Below are 14,701 nucleotides of genomic sequence, written 5' to 3'. Positions count from 1 at the left end.
GGCTGGGCACGGTGGCTCACACCTGTAATCCCAGCACTTCGGGAGGCCGAGGCAGGTGCATCACAAGGTCAAGAGATGGAGCCCATGCTGGCCAACATGGTGAAATCCTGTCTCTACCAAAAATACAAAAATTTGCTGAGCGTGGTGGCGCGTGCCTGTAGTCCCAGGTACCTGGGAGGCTGAGGCAGGAGAATCACTTGAACCCAGGAGGTGGAGGGTTGCAATTAGCTGAGATCATGCCACTGCACTCCAGCCTGTTGAGAGAGCAAGACTCCATCTCAAAAAAAAAAGAAAAGAAAAGTGAAAAAAAAAAAAGATGTTTTTCCTGTATGAACACAAACAAACCTATATTTCTTACTCTTTATAATATTTGCATGGTATTCTATTGCAACAATGTACCATATTAAATTTAAACAATTTCCTATTGATTGACAGATTTTCTTTAGATTTTTATTACTATAAATAATACTGAATATCTATATTCACATAACTCAGCATACTTTTGTAAATATATTTGGAGCATTAATTCTGGCAGCTTTATTTACATACAGTAAAATTCAGCCATGTAAAGAATACACATTGGATGAATTTACACTGATTATATTGCCATGTAACCACCACCACAGTCTCAGTGTGGATATGTTCACACCCAGACAGTTTCTGTGTAGTACTTTGCAGTCTCTTCTCATTTATCCTAGAATTGGGTAACTGTTGATCTCACCTCTGTCACTGTAATTTTGTCTTTTCCATAATTTTATATGAATGGGGTCATAACTTGTACTCTTTGATATTTCTTTTATTTAGCATTCTGCTGCTGAGATTAAATTTTCGTTTTGTGTATATTGGTAGTTGTTCTTTGGATTGCTGACAACAATATTGAGCCTTCCAATTCAACATGGTTTATTGCTTCATTTGTCTATGTCTTTATTTACCAATATTTTGTAGGTTCAATATAAAGGTTTATATATGAATACATACATATGTCATGTGCTATATATGTGTGTGTACATTCACATGTATATGTATACTTGCCATATATACATGTGATTTTGTGTTTACATTTAAGTAGCATAGTTGATGGAGCTAGTTTAAAATAATTTTTTTTCTCTCTCTCTCTCTCTCTTTTTTTTTTATATGGAGTCTCACTCTGTCTCCAGGCTGGAGTACAGTGGCGCGGTCTTGGTTCACTGCAACCTCCGACTCCCTGGTTCAAGCTATTCTGCTGCCTCAGCCTCCTGAGTAGCTTGGATTACAGGCACATGCCACCACACCCAGCTAATTTTTGTATTTTTAGTAGAGACAGGATTTCACCGTGTTGGCCAGGATGGTCTTGATCTTCTGACCTCGTGATCCATCTGCCTTGGCTTCCCAAAGTGTTCAGATTACAGGCGTGAGCCACCGCACCTGGCCTCACTGCAATTTCTAATTCCCTGTGCTAGTATGTAGAAATGCAATTGATCTTTGTATATTGACTTTGTACTCTTTGACCTTGTTAAACTCACACGGAAGTTTAAATAGCTTACTTGTAGATTGCTGAGAATTTTCTACTTTTATGATGATGATCATGTTGTTAATCTTATTTTTCAATCAATACACACTTACTTATTTATTACCATGGCTAGGATCATCAGTACAATATTGGGTAGAAAGGGTGAGAGTCGAAACTCTTGCCTTGCTTCTGATATTAATGGAGAAAAAACTCTATTTTCTATTATCAATATATTTCTGAGTCTTTGCTTATCTGAGAATGTCTTTATTTTGCCTTAACTTTTGAAAAAATAATTGTTTTGGGTATAGAATTATTGTTTGAAGATTCAGACCCCGCCTCCAGCATTTTGGATACCATCCCATTTTTCTGGCCATTGTAGTGTCATTGTTCCCCTGTACATGATGAGTCCATGTTTTTCCTGCTGCTTGTAAGATTTTCTTTTTGGCCTTGGATTCATCAGTTTGGTGATAATGTGTCTATGTGTAGATCACTTTGTATTTAACCTATTGTGAGCTTCTTGGGCCTGAAGATCCATGTTTTTCAATCAATTTAAAACTTTAGCTTTCATTACTTCTTCATGTATTTATTTCTGCCTCTTTCTCTAAAGATCTCTTGTCCTTCTGGGTCATCCATTTTATAATTATTGGTACATTAAAGGGAAAAAAATACCCAGGAATACAACTTACAAAGGATGTGAAGGACCTCTTCAAGTAGAACTACAAACCACTGCTCAAGGAAATAACAGAATACACAAACAAATGGAAAAGCATGCCATGCTCATGGATAAGAAGAATCAATATCATGAAAATGGCCATACTGCCCAAAGTAATTTATAGATTCAATGCTATCCCCATCAAGCTACCATTGACTTTCTTCACAGAATTGGAAAAAACTACTTTAAATTTCATATATTCCAAAAAAAGCCTGCATAGCCAAGACAATCCTAAGCATAAACAAACAAACAAACAATGAAAAAAAAAAAAACAAACAAAGCTGGAGGCATCATGCTACCTGACTTCAAACTATATTATAAGGCTACAGTAACAAAAACAGCATGGTACTGGTACCAAAACAGATATATAGACCAATGGAACAGAACAGAGGCCTCAGAAATAACACCACACATCTGCAACCATCTGATCTTTCACAAACCTGACAAAAGCTAGCAATGGGGAAAGGATTCCCTATTGAATAAATGGTGTTGGGAAAACTGGCTAGCCATATGCAGAAATCTAAGACTGGACTTCTTCCTTACACCTTATACAAAAATTAACTCAAGATAGATTAAAGACTTAAATGTAAGACCTAAAACCACAAAAACCCTAGAAGAAAACCTAGGCAATACCATTCAGAATATAGGCATAGGCAAAGACTTCAGGACTAATTCACCAAAAGCAATGGCAACAAAAACCAAAATAGACAAATGGGATCTAATTAAAATAAAGAGCTTCTGCAGAGCAAAACAAACTATCATCAGAGTGAACAGGTAACCTACAGAATGGGAGAAAAGTTTTGCAATCTATCCATCTGACAAATGGCTAATACCCAGAATCTACAAAGAACTTACAAATTTACACATAAAATAACAATCACATCAAAAAGAGGGCAAAGGATATGAACAGACACTTCTCAGAAGAAGACATTTATGCAGCCAACAAACATATGAAAAAATGCTCATCAACACTGGTCATTAGAGATATGCAAATCAAAACCGCAATGAGATACCATCTCATGCCTGTTAGAATGGTGATCATTAAAAAGTCAGGAAACAACAGATGCTGGAGAAGATGTGGAGAAATAGGAACACTTTTACACTGCTGGTGGGAGTGTAAATTAGTTCAACCATTGTGGAAGACAGTGTGGCAATTCCTCAAGGATCTAGAACTAGAAATACCATTTGACCCAGCAATCTCATTATTGGGTATATACCCAAAGGATTATAAATCTTTCTACTATAAAGACACGTGCACATGTATGCTTATTGCGGCACTGTTCACAATAGCAAAGACTTGGAACCAACCCAAATGTCCATCAATGATAGACTGGATAAAGAAACTGTGGCACATATACACCATGGAATACTATGCAGCCATAAAAAGGGATGAGTTCATGTCCTTTGCAGGGACATAGATGAAGCTGGAAACCATCATTCTCAGCAAATTGACACAGGGGCAGCAAACCAAACACTGTATGTCCTCACTCATAAATGGAAGTTGAATAATGAGAACACATGGACACAGGGAGGGGAACATCACACACTGTGGCCTGTCTGGGGCAGGTGTGGGGGTTAGGGTGGGATAGCATTAGGAGAAATACCAAATGTAGATGATGGGTTGATGGGTGCAGCAAACCAACATGGCACATGTATACCTATGTAACAAACCTGCATGTTCTGCACATGTACCCCAGAATTTATAGTATACAAAAAAAGAACACTTAAAAAAGGAAATACAGTTATTACTAATAAAGCATTTCTGAATATATTATGTAACATGATTTATAAATAAGTCACAATTATGCATATGAAATATATATCATATGTAGTAATTAAAAAACAATGTTTCACAAGTTGTTGAATTTCTGTTCTTCAGTATTCTTTCTGTTTCTTGATAATTGGATAACTTCTCTTAATCTGTCTTCAAGTTTATTGATTCTTCTGATATTTCAAATCTGCTATTCAGCCCCTGTAATGAATTTTTCATGTCAGTTATTATAGTGCAACTTTCACCTTGAGAATTCCATTTATAATTTTTTCTCTATATTATCATTAAACACGGTCTGCTTTAGTTCTCTGAACCTCTTTATAATAGTTGCAATGGAATTTTGTCATCTAAATCCAACATCTGGAAACACTCAGAGTCAGTCTCTGTTGATAACTATTGTGTATGGGTGCTCTATGGGTGCCGGTGATGATTTCCTTTTCATGTCTCATTTTTTATTGAATACTGGATATTTTAGCTAATTTATTGTGATACTCGGAATTCTGACATTCTCTCCTCTGTGGGTTGCTATTGTTTTGTGATTTAATAACTTGCCTAGACTTAATCTATAAAGTCTGTCTTCCACAGACTGGAATTTAGTTCTAAATATCCATGGTCTCTGGTGTGTGTGTGTATCTGTGTGTGTGTGTGTGTGTGTGTGTCTGTGTGTGTGTACTTTTAAGCTTTAAGTCTACTTTTACAAAGGTCAGCATAAGTTTTGATCAATCCAAAATTTTGTGAAGGTTGCGCTGAAACACCTTGAGCTAATAAGATTCCCAGTATGCTTACAGATCTACGTGTTAGCTGGGGAGCAAATGTAAGCATAATGACTGTTTTAAAGTCTCCTGCAGCTTCTACGTTCCATCACTCTCTCTCATATGTTGTCCACACATGCAGTGTTTGTTATCAAGGATGTGTGGCTGGCCTCATCCCTTTCTATGAACTGCTGCACCAGCACACTGCCTTCAGTCAACACAGGGTGCCATGGAGATTAGGAAGCCCCCTACAACTGTCTCACCACTCAGAACTCCCAGCTGAACTCCCGGCTAGTCCACTATCTGTTGCTTTCCACTAATTAGGCCTTCAAACCATTGATACTCCTTGTCCACTTGCCCCATTATCGCCGGCATTGTTACAATATTATATTATTCTTGTTTCTTTAAAAGAGACAGAAAGAGTGAGAGAAAATGAGAGCAAAAGGAAGAGAGACTTTCCAATTAAGTTTTCTTATGATCTGTAGCATGTTAAAATTTTCTTCCTATGGATCCTGTGCATTTCTGTAAGTAAATTCCTAATTGTTTCATAGTTTTAGTTGCCATATAAATGGGAATTTTTTTATTATAAGCATCATACTATTTTAATGATTCAAGAAAAATTTTAGTATAAAATCATAGTATTTCTAACAATGAAAAGATTATTTTCATCATATTACTGCTTGCTCATAAAATACTATAATTGTCATCCTAAATTCAAACACAACTTCAGAATAAGGGTAATATAAACTCTATTCAAATATCATAAATATTTTATTATGCAGTTAATATCTCATTTATATTTTTATAACAGCTTCAGAGATTTGAGCATCTGGACTTGCCTTGAAAAGGGAATTATTGTGTGTGTGTGTGTGTGTGCGCATATACTGAAGGCTGTCAGTGCACACTAATAAGGGAGCTTTACCCAAATTTGAATCTTTGCATTTTACAGATGAGAATTTTAAATATTGACAAAGGGAAGAGTGTATTATACTGTTGCAATTATAGCATTTTAGATACAAATGAATTTAAATGCTACAAATTCTTCTACTTATTAAAGCACAGTAGGTTTTATTCATTTTCATAGAATATGGGAAACAAAATTAAGAAACAGGCAATTTCTAAATTTCTTAAAGGCCAAAGCTGAAATGGAACTATAAGCAATTATAAACTCAATCACACATTCATCTTCTACTTAACAACTAGGAATGTTCTCTGTTCTCTTCTATACTTTTGGGTGTGTTTCAGAGATTGGGCTTAAATTCTGAAGAACACATTTCCCAGAATTTTTACTAGTAAATTCTAATTTACATTCCATCAGTCAGAGTGACTACCATAAGATATGAAAGTAGGAGGATGGCAGAATTCTTACTACGCCTGTAGCATCTTTGCCCAGCACAGGACTTTGGCACCTGCACACAGAAGGCCTTTCAACAGCTTTCCTAAATCTTCCCAGGAATCACTTGCTTTAGTACTATAAGGTCTGATATTCCTGCAGTGATTCATATGACTTCATACTTCCTCAAGATTCTTTTTCTGACCTCTACAATGTTATTCCTCACAAGCATATTGTAAGTACCTAATTTCTTGTTTTGAATTCTTGAGATATTTTCCAGAGCAAATTCCTGATACAGCATTTAGAGATTCACAAAATAGTTGGAATCTAAGATTGAATATACAGCAGATGCATTTACTGTTCAACTACTATTCATGTGCTCACTCACATTGCCCAGATTATTTTCAATTACATGGGTTCTGATGTTTAGTTTTGCCATGGACTCTAGGAGGAAGTTCTTGACATAGCCTCTGGTATAAAAACCAGAATATTAAATAATTTGTTCTCCAGTGGCCTACGTGTTCTTATAGGCAGAATAGGGTTTTGTCCTGAAGGATCAGGTATCTACCTGTTCTGGCCCTTTGAACAGCGTTGCACTAAGGCCCTAAATTAGATGTCAATGAATACCAAGGGCAATCTTTTACTCATTTTATTTTACTTGTAATTCCAATGCAATAGAAATGATTTCATACTGTGTTTATTATTCATAATTACACAAACATAGTTCACACTCACAAAAATAAATGTGTACAGTTTATAAAACAGTATAAAAAGCATTTGTTATGTTTATGGATTTATTATAGAAAATAATCTATATTATTATATTATTGGTGTTTATAGATAATAAGTATGTCCTTGAGATAGAAGTTAAGACTTCTATGGCTCTACTAGTATTGTAAAAATTCTCTGCAATTTTTCTTTCATTCAGCAAATATCTTTTAAGCACCATCTCTGTACTAGACATTGTTCTAAGTACATTGATGTATGACCATATATGGTAGTCAGCTTGGTCTGCCATAACATGATACCACAGACTGGGTGGCTTAAACAACAAAAGTTTATATTTTCACAGTTCTAGAGTCTGGAAGTTCAAGATCAAGGTGTCAACAGAGTTGCTTTCATTCCAAGGACTCTCTTCCTGACTAACAGATGGTGCCTTCTTGCTGTATCCTCGCATGGCCTTTTCTCTGCACACTCACAGAAAGAGAAAGGGCCCTGGTGTCTCTTCTTCTCATAAGGACACAAACCCCATCAGATCATAGCTCCATTCTCATGACCTTAATTACCTCCGTAAAGGCTCTATCTCCAAAAACGGTCACATTGGGGGTTAGGGCTTCAATGTGTGAACTTAGCGGAGACATAATTTGGTTCACAATATCACAAAAGAAAATTATTTTCTCAGAAGGAGTCTACATTAAGGAAGTTGTAAAATATTTGGTTTCCAAAATGAAGCAAGACTTAGGAAGAACACAAGTTTCTGTCATTTAAAATACCTAATGCTACAGAAAGAATTTCAAATGAAAGTCTCCTAATTTTTAATATTAAAAATGCATTTACACAAATTATATAAAAGTAGTTTCGTGAACTTAATGATGCAAGTTTTTCTAGTTTTTACTTTCCAACACTTGACTAACTTTATTGCCAGTATTTTTCTCCTAGTTTCAAGATTTTAAAATGTGCCTACAAAACTATCATCTTTAAAACGTAAAAATTATTCAGTGTATGCCAAAATAAAAATCAGCACTTAGAAGTTATTTGAGGGGTCATGTACTTTTAATCTTTGATATTAAGCAACTACTGAAACAAAGTGAATCTGACATTTTGTTGGACTAGCCTGTGTGGAAGAAGTATCTACTCTTTTGACTTTACATATTGTATCAGTTGGATTCATTAATTATGCCTGCATTTTGGAAAGTTTCCAATCGCTTGTTATTCTGACACATGTCAAAGAATATAGCGTGATTTAACTATGGTGTCAAATAAAAAAAGCAGCAGAAGAAAAATTTCAGGTCCCAAGAGAACTGTGATACTTTAAAACAGAAAGGTTTATTATAAAATAAAATGCCTTTTATTCCCTATACTGATAAGAAGGAAAAATGGTTGTTTTATATATTATCTCATTATTTTATGGCCATATGTTAAAACAAAGTGAAATTCAATAATTTTGATATTCATTTTTTCCTGCTTCAATTAAAAATCCATTCTCTTTACTTCTTACATAACATTTTTGATATGCTTATATTTTCTATGTTGTACCTAATGAACACTCATTCTTTTCTTTTTTATGTTATAACAAGAGATAAAATAATAAAAAGAAGACAATTTTTGGTAACTCATCACTTAAGGCAAAATGTGTTCCTTTCACCTTAGTCTTTATTAGTGGTTCTCAAACTCTAGTGTGCATCAAAATTGGCTGCAGGACTTGGGAAAGCACAGACTGCTGTGGTCCATCCCCCGAGTTTCTGCTTCATAGGTCTGGAGTGAGAGGTGTCTTTTTATCTTTCTTCTATATTTTCCATCATTTTCTCTTTCTCTGCCTCGTTCTGGGCAATTTCTTCATATCTCTCTTATAGTTCACTTATTCACTCATCAGTTATGTCATCAGTAAATATTTCTGAGCAAATGAGTAATTGTTCAGCTCATTTTAGGACTTGCTTTGCTCATGTATTAATCCAGACCCATGTGTTGTTGTGCCCTAGGGCAGGTAACACAAGTCCTACATTGTTCCTGAGTCATTTATTCATACACTCTCCAGCAGCCCAGTCCTTCCAGGAAAGAAGTCCCCTCTTGGGCCATCTTTTTGTCATGTTACCCTGGTACAGTGGCCTGGCCTCCGTTGTGCCAACTGCTTCACCAGTTTTACTAGTTTTCCATTGCTGTGTAATCACCACAGACTTGGTGCCTTCCAACAGTCTAAATCTATGATCTCACGACTTCCTTGGGTCTGGAATCTAGGTATAGCATAGCTCGATTCTCTGATGAAGATCTTACAAGGTTGCAATGAAGGTGTGGGCCGGGTTTTGTTCTCATCTGGAGGAATGACTGGGGGGAAGTATCCGCTTTCAATCTAATTCAGGTTGTAGGCAGAATGTATTTCCTTGTAACTATAGCACAAGGCTCACTGATCCTAGAAGCCACCTGCAGTTACCTGCCACATGGCCCTCACATAGGCAGTTCAGAGCATAGCAGCTGGCTTCTTTGCAGCCAGCAGGAGAGTCTCTTGCTCTAGTCTGTTAAGATGGAATCTTATATAACATAGCATACTCATGAGACTGATATCCCCTCAGCTTTTTTATGTGATGTAACCTAACCAAGGCAGTGACACTTACACATCATTGCTATATCCTATTGGCTAGAAGCAAATGACAGATTCTGCCCAGATGCAAGGGGAATAAATTACCCAGCAGGAAACACCAAAGGGTGAAGATCATGATGGCCATCTTAGAACTTTTCCTGCCATATTAGATTTCTTGCAATAGCATCTTCCGTATATTTGGCTCTGCTAGATAAAATCTTCTTCCTCACAGCACGAATGGCTGATCTCCTTGTTCCTGCTTCACCTCAGAGTGCAGTTCTAATTTTTAGTCCCTGCCTCATCCAAAAAGTGTCAGTCTAACATTAAGTCTTAGCAATGTATCACAATCTCTCTACTATATGGAAATTCTGATATAGGGGAAAGAATACAGACTTTAAAGTAAATGACATTGTCCTCTCATTTCAGCTTGAAAATTATAAGATGTAGAAAAATTTGGCAGTTTTTTCATCTCTCAATCTCAGTGTAATAATCTATAATGTGAGGATGTGAACAACAAACTAGGAAAAATGTGTTAATCCAAAAAGAAAAGAATTTAGCATATGGCATGCACCTAATAATTGATAACTATCATCTCTTTTATTAATTCCCATGTTTCACAGATGATGTCTTACATGGGTCTAAAGCAAAGCTAGAAAAAATAATCACATGAATGCTTAGAGCTGTTTCACACCAGTAACTTGATATTATGTGCTTTGCTGTTTATAGGAAGAAGTCAAAATTTGAATCACCAGTGTTGTATGCCCATCATTTATTTTTACTTTTTTAATTATATGTTAAGTTCTAGGGTACATATGCACAATGTGCAGGTTTGTTACATATGTATACATGTGCCATGTTGGTGTGCTGCACCCTTTAACTTGTCATTTACACTAGGTATATATCCTAATGCTATCCCTCCCCCCTTCCCCCACCTCACAACAGGCCCTAGTGTGTGATGTTCTCAAAACCTGTGTCCATGTGTTCTCATTGTTCAGTTCTCACCTATGAGTCAGAATATGTGGTGTTTGGTTTTCTGTCTTTGTGATAGTTTGCTGAGAATGATGATTTCTAGCTTCATCCGTGTCCCTACAAAGGGCATGAACTCATCCTTTTTTATGGCTGCATTGTATTCCATGGTGTATAGGAGCTACATTTTCTTAATCCAGTCTGTAATTGATGGACATTTCCAAGTCTTTGATATTGTGAATAGTGCTGTAATAAACATACGTGTGCATGTGTCTTTATAGCAGCATGATTTATAATCCTTTGGGTACATACCCAGTAATGGGATGACTGGGTCATATGGTATTTCTAGTTCTAGATCCTTGAGGAATTGCCACACTGTCTTCCACAATGGTTGAACTAGCATACAGTCCCACCAACAGTGTAAAAGTGTTCCTATTTCTCCACATCCTCTCCAGCACCTGTTGTTTCCTGATTTTTTTAATGATCCCCATTCTAACTGGTGTGAGATGGTATCTCATTGTGGTTTTAATTTGCATTTCTCTGATGGCCAGTGATGATGAGCATTTTTTCAAGTGTCTCTTGGCTGTATAAATGTCTTCTGAGAAGTGTCTGTTCATATCCTTTGCCCACTTTTTGATGCGGCTGTTTATTTTTTTCTTATAAATTTGTTTGAGTTCTTTGTATATTCTGGATATTAACCCTTTGTCAGATGAGTAGATTGTAAAAATTTTCTCCCATTCTGTAGGTTGCCCGTTCACTCTGGTAGTAGTTTCTTTTGCTCTGCAGAAACTCTTTGGTTTAATTAGATCCCATTTGTCAATTTTGGCTTTTGTTGCCATTGCTTTTGCTGTTTTAGACATGAAGTCCTTGCCCATGCCTATGTCCTGGATGGTATTGCCTAGGTTTTCTTCTAGGGATTTTATGGTTTTAGGTCTAACATTTAAATCTTTAATCCATCTAGAATTAATTTTTGTATAATGTGTAAGGAAGGGATTCAGTTTCAGCTTTCTACATATGGCTAGCCAGTTTTCCCAGCATGATTTATTAAATAGGGAATCCTTTCCTTGTTTCTTGTTTTTGTCAGGTTTATCAAAGATCAGATGGTTGTAGATGTGTGATATTATTTCTGAGGGCTCTGTTATGTTCCATTGGTCTATATGTCTGTTTTGATACCATTACCATGCTGTTTTGGTTACTGTAGCCTTGTAGTATAGTTTGAAGTCAGGCAGTGTGATGCCTCCAGCTTTGTTCTTTTGGCTTAGGTTTGTTTTGGCAATGCGGACTTTTTTTTAGTTCCATATGAACCTTAAAGTAATTTTTTCCAATTATGTGAAGAAAGTCAGTGGTAGCTTGATGGGGATAGCATTGAAATTATAAATTATCTTGGGCAGTATGGCCATTTTCATGCTATTGATTCTTCCTATCCATGAGCATGGAACTTTCTTCCATTTTTTTGTGTCCTGTTTCATTTAGTTGGGCAGAGGTTTGTAGTCCTCCTTGAAGAGTTCCTTCATATCCCTTGTAAGTTGGATTCCTAGGTATTTTATTCTCTTTGCAGCAATTGTGAATGGGAGTTCACTCATGATTTGGTTCTCTGTTTGTCTGTTATTAGTGTTTAAGAATGCTTGTGATTTTTGCACATTGATTTTGTATCTCGAGGCTTTGCTGAAGTTGCTTATCAGCTTAAGGAGATTTTGGGCTGAGACGATGGGGTTTTCTATATTTACAGTCATGTCATCTGCAAACAGGGACAATTTGACTTCCTCTTTTCCTAATCAAATACCCTTTATTTCTTTCTCCTGCCTGATTGCCCTGGCCAGAAGTTCCAACGCTATGTTGAATAGGAGTGGTGAGAGAGGGCATCTCTGTCTTGTGCCCGTTTTCAAAGGGAATGCTTCCAGTTTTTGCCCATTCAGTATGATATTGGCTGCGTGTTTGTCATAAATAACTCTCATTATTTTGAGATATATCCCATCACTGCCTAACTTATTGAGAGTGTTTAGCATGAAGGGTGGTTGAATTTTGTCAAAGGCCTTTTCTGCATCTATTGAAATATCATGTGGTTTTTGTCTTTGGTTCTGTTTATATGCTGCATTACATTTATTGATTTGCGTATGTTGAACCAGCCTTGCGTACCAGGGATGAAGCCCACTTGATCATAGCGGATAAGCTTTTTGATGTGCTGCTGGATTTGGTTTGCCTGTATTTTATTGAGGATTTCTGCATCCATATTCATCAGGGATATTGGTCTAAAATTGTCTTTTCTTGTTGTGTCTCTGCCAGGCTTTGGTATCAGGATGAGGCTGGCCTCATAAAATGAGTTAGGGAGGATTCCCTCTTTTTCTGTTGATTGGAATAGTTTCAGAAGGAATGGTACCAGCTCCTCCTTGTACCTCTGGTAGAATTCAGCTGTGAATCCTTCTGGTCCTGGACTTTTTTTGGTTGGTAGGCTATTAATTATTGGCTCAATTTCAGAACCTGTTATTGGTCTATTCAGGGATTCAACTTCTTCCTGGTTTAGTCTTAGGAGGGTGTGTGTGTCCAGGAATGTATCTATTTCTTCTAGATTTTCTAGTTTATTTGCATAGAGGTGTTTATAGTATTTTCTGATGATAGTTTGTATTTCTGTGGGATCGATGGTGATATCCTGTTTATCATTTTTTATTGCATCTATTTGATTCTCCTCTAGTCTTGCTAGCAGTCTGTCAATTTTGTTGATCTTTTCAAAAACCAGCTCCTGGATTCACTGATTTTTGAAGCGTTTTTTGTACCTCTATCTCCTTCAGTTCTGCTCTGATCTTCATTATTTATTGCCTTCTGCTAGCTTTTGAATGTGTTTGCTCTTGCTTCTCTAGTTCTTTTAATTGTGATGTTAGGGTGTCAATTTTAGATCTTTCCTGCTTTCTCTTGTGGGCATTTAGAGCTATAAATTTCCCTCTACACACTGCTTTAAATGTGTCCCAGAGATTCTGGTATATTGTGTCTTTGTTCTCATTGGTTTCAAAGAACATCTTTATTTGTACCTTCATTTCATTATTTACCCAGTAGTCATTCAGGAGCAGGTTGTTCAGTTTCCATGTCGTTGAGCAGTTTTGAGTGAGTTTGTTAATCCTGAGTTCTAATTTGACTGCACCGTGGTCTGAGAGGCAGTTTGTTGTGATTTCTGTTCTTGTACATTTGCTGAGGAGTGCTTTACTTCCAACTATGTGGTCAATTTTGGAATAAGTGTGATGTGGAATAGGTGCTGAGAAGAATATATATTCTGTTGATTTGAGGTGGAGAATTATGTAGATGTCTATTAGGTCCGCTTGGTGCAGAGCTGAGTTCAATTCCTGGATATCCTTGTTAACTTTCTGTCTTGTTTATCTGTCTAAAATTGACAGTGGGGTGTTGAAGTCTCCCATTATTATTGTGTTGGAGTCTAAGTCTCTTTGTAGGTCTCCAAGGACTTGTTTTACGAATCTTGGTGCTCCTGTGTTGGGCGCATATATATTTAGGATAGTTAGCTCTTCTTGTTGAATTGATCCCTTTACCATTATGTAATGGCCTTCTTTGTCTCTTTTGATCTTTGTTGGTTTAAAATCTGTTTTATCAGAGACTAGGATTGCAACCCCTGCCTTTGTTTTGTTTTCCATTTGCTTGGTAAATCTTCCTCCATCCCTTTATTTTAAGCCTATGAGTGTCTCTGCACGTGAGATGGGTCTCCTGAATACAGCACACTGATGGGTCTTGACTGTTTATCCAATTTGCCAGTCTGTGTCTTTTAACTGGAGCATTTAGCCTATTTATATTTAAGGTTAATATTGCTATGTGTGAATTTGATCCTGTCATTATGATGTATGTACATCATTTTACCCAACCGAATTCACCTACTATTTCACTCCTCTATTTTAAGTAGACACAAATTCACATCTTTACATGATTAATAACTTAATAGATTAATTGGCATACTTTTGGCAATGCTTATAAAAGTAAGAACAGATATATGTCTGGATTTTAAATCAGAAAGTTAAAATGTATAACTGCACAGGTCACTGTGATCATTAAGTTCTTAATTTCATGTATTCATGAGTACAGTTGAATATGGAAACTTGCTATATCTTAAAAGAAGACCAAAGATAGGGTCAATATCAGCAAGAAAGTAGTTGCAGTTGCTGGTAACAAAAAGGAAGTTAAAGGTGGCTTATTTTATCCTAACATAAAAAATTGTCTGAGGTGGGGCAGCCCCATGAAAGGCAAGATGGATTTGTGGTCATCAGGGATCAGAGGTTTCATTAACAAGGTATGAGGAAAGAATAAATCGTAGACTGCTCATCTTGGCCATGGTCTATTCCTTTGGGCAAATATTTTTTTCAATATGTGCACAACCTCAAAATTTAATCT

The sequence above is a fragment of the Macaca fascicularis genome, chromosome 9 (genome assembly GCF_037993035.2).
Source record: "Macaca fascicularis isolate 582-1 chromosome 9, T2T-MFA8v1.1".
Taxonomy (NCBI): domain Eukaryota; kingdom Metazoa; phylum Chordata; class Mammalia; order Primates; family Cercopithecidae; genus Macaca; species Macaca fascicularis.
Note: the sequence above shows the minus strand (reverse complement) of the source record.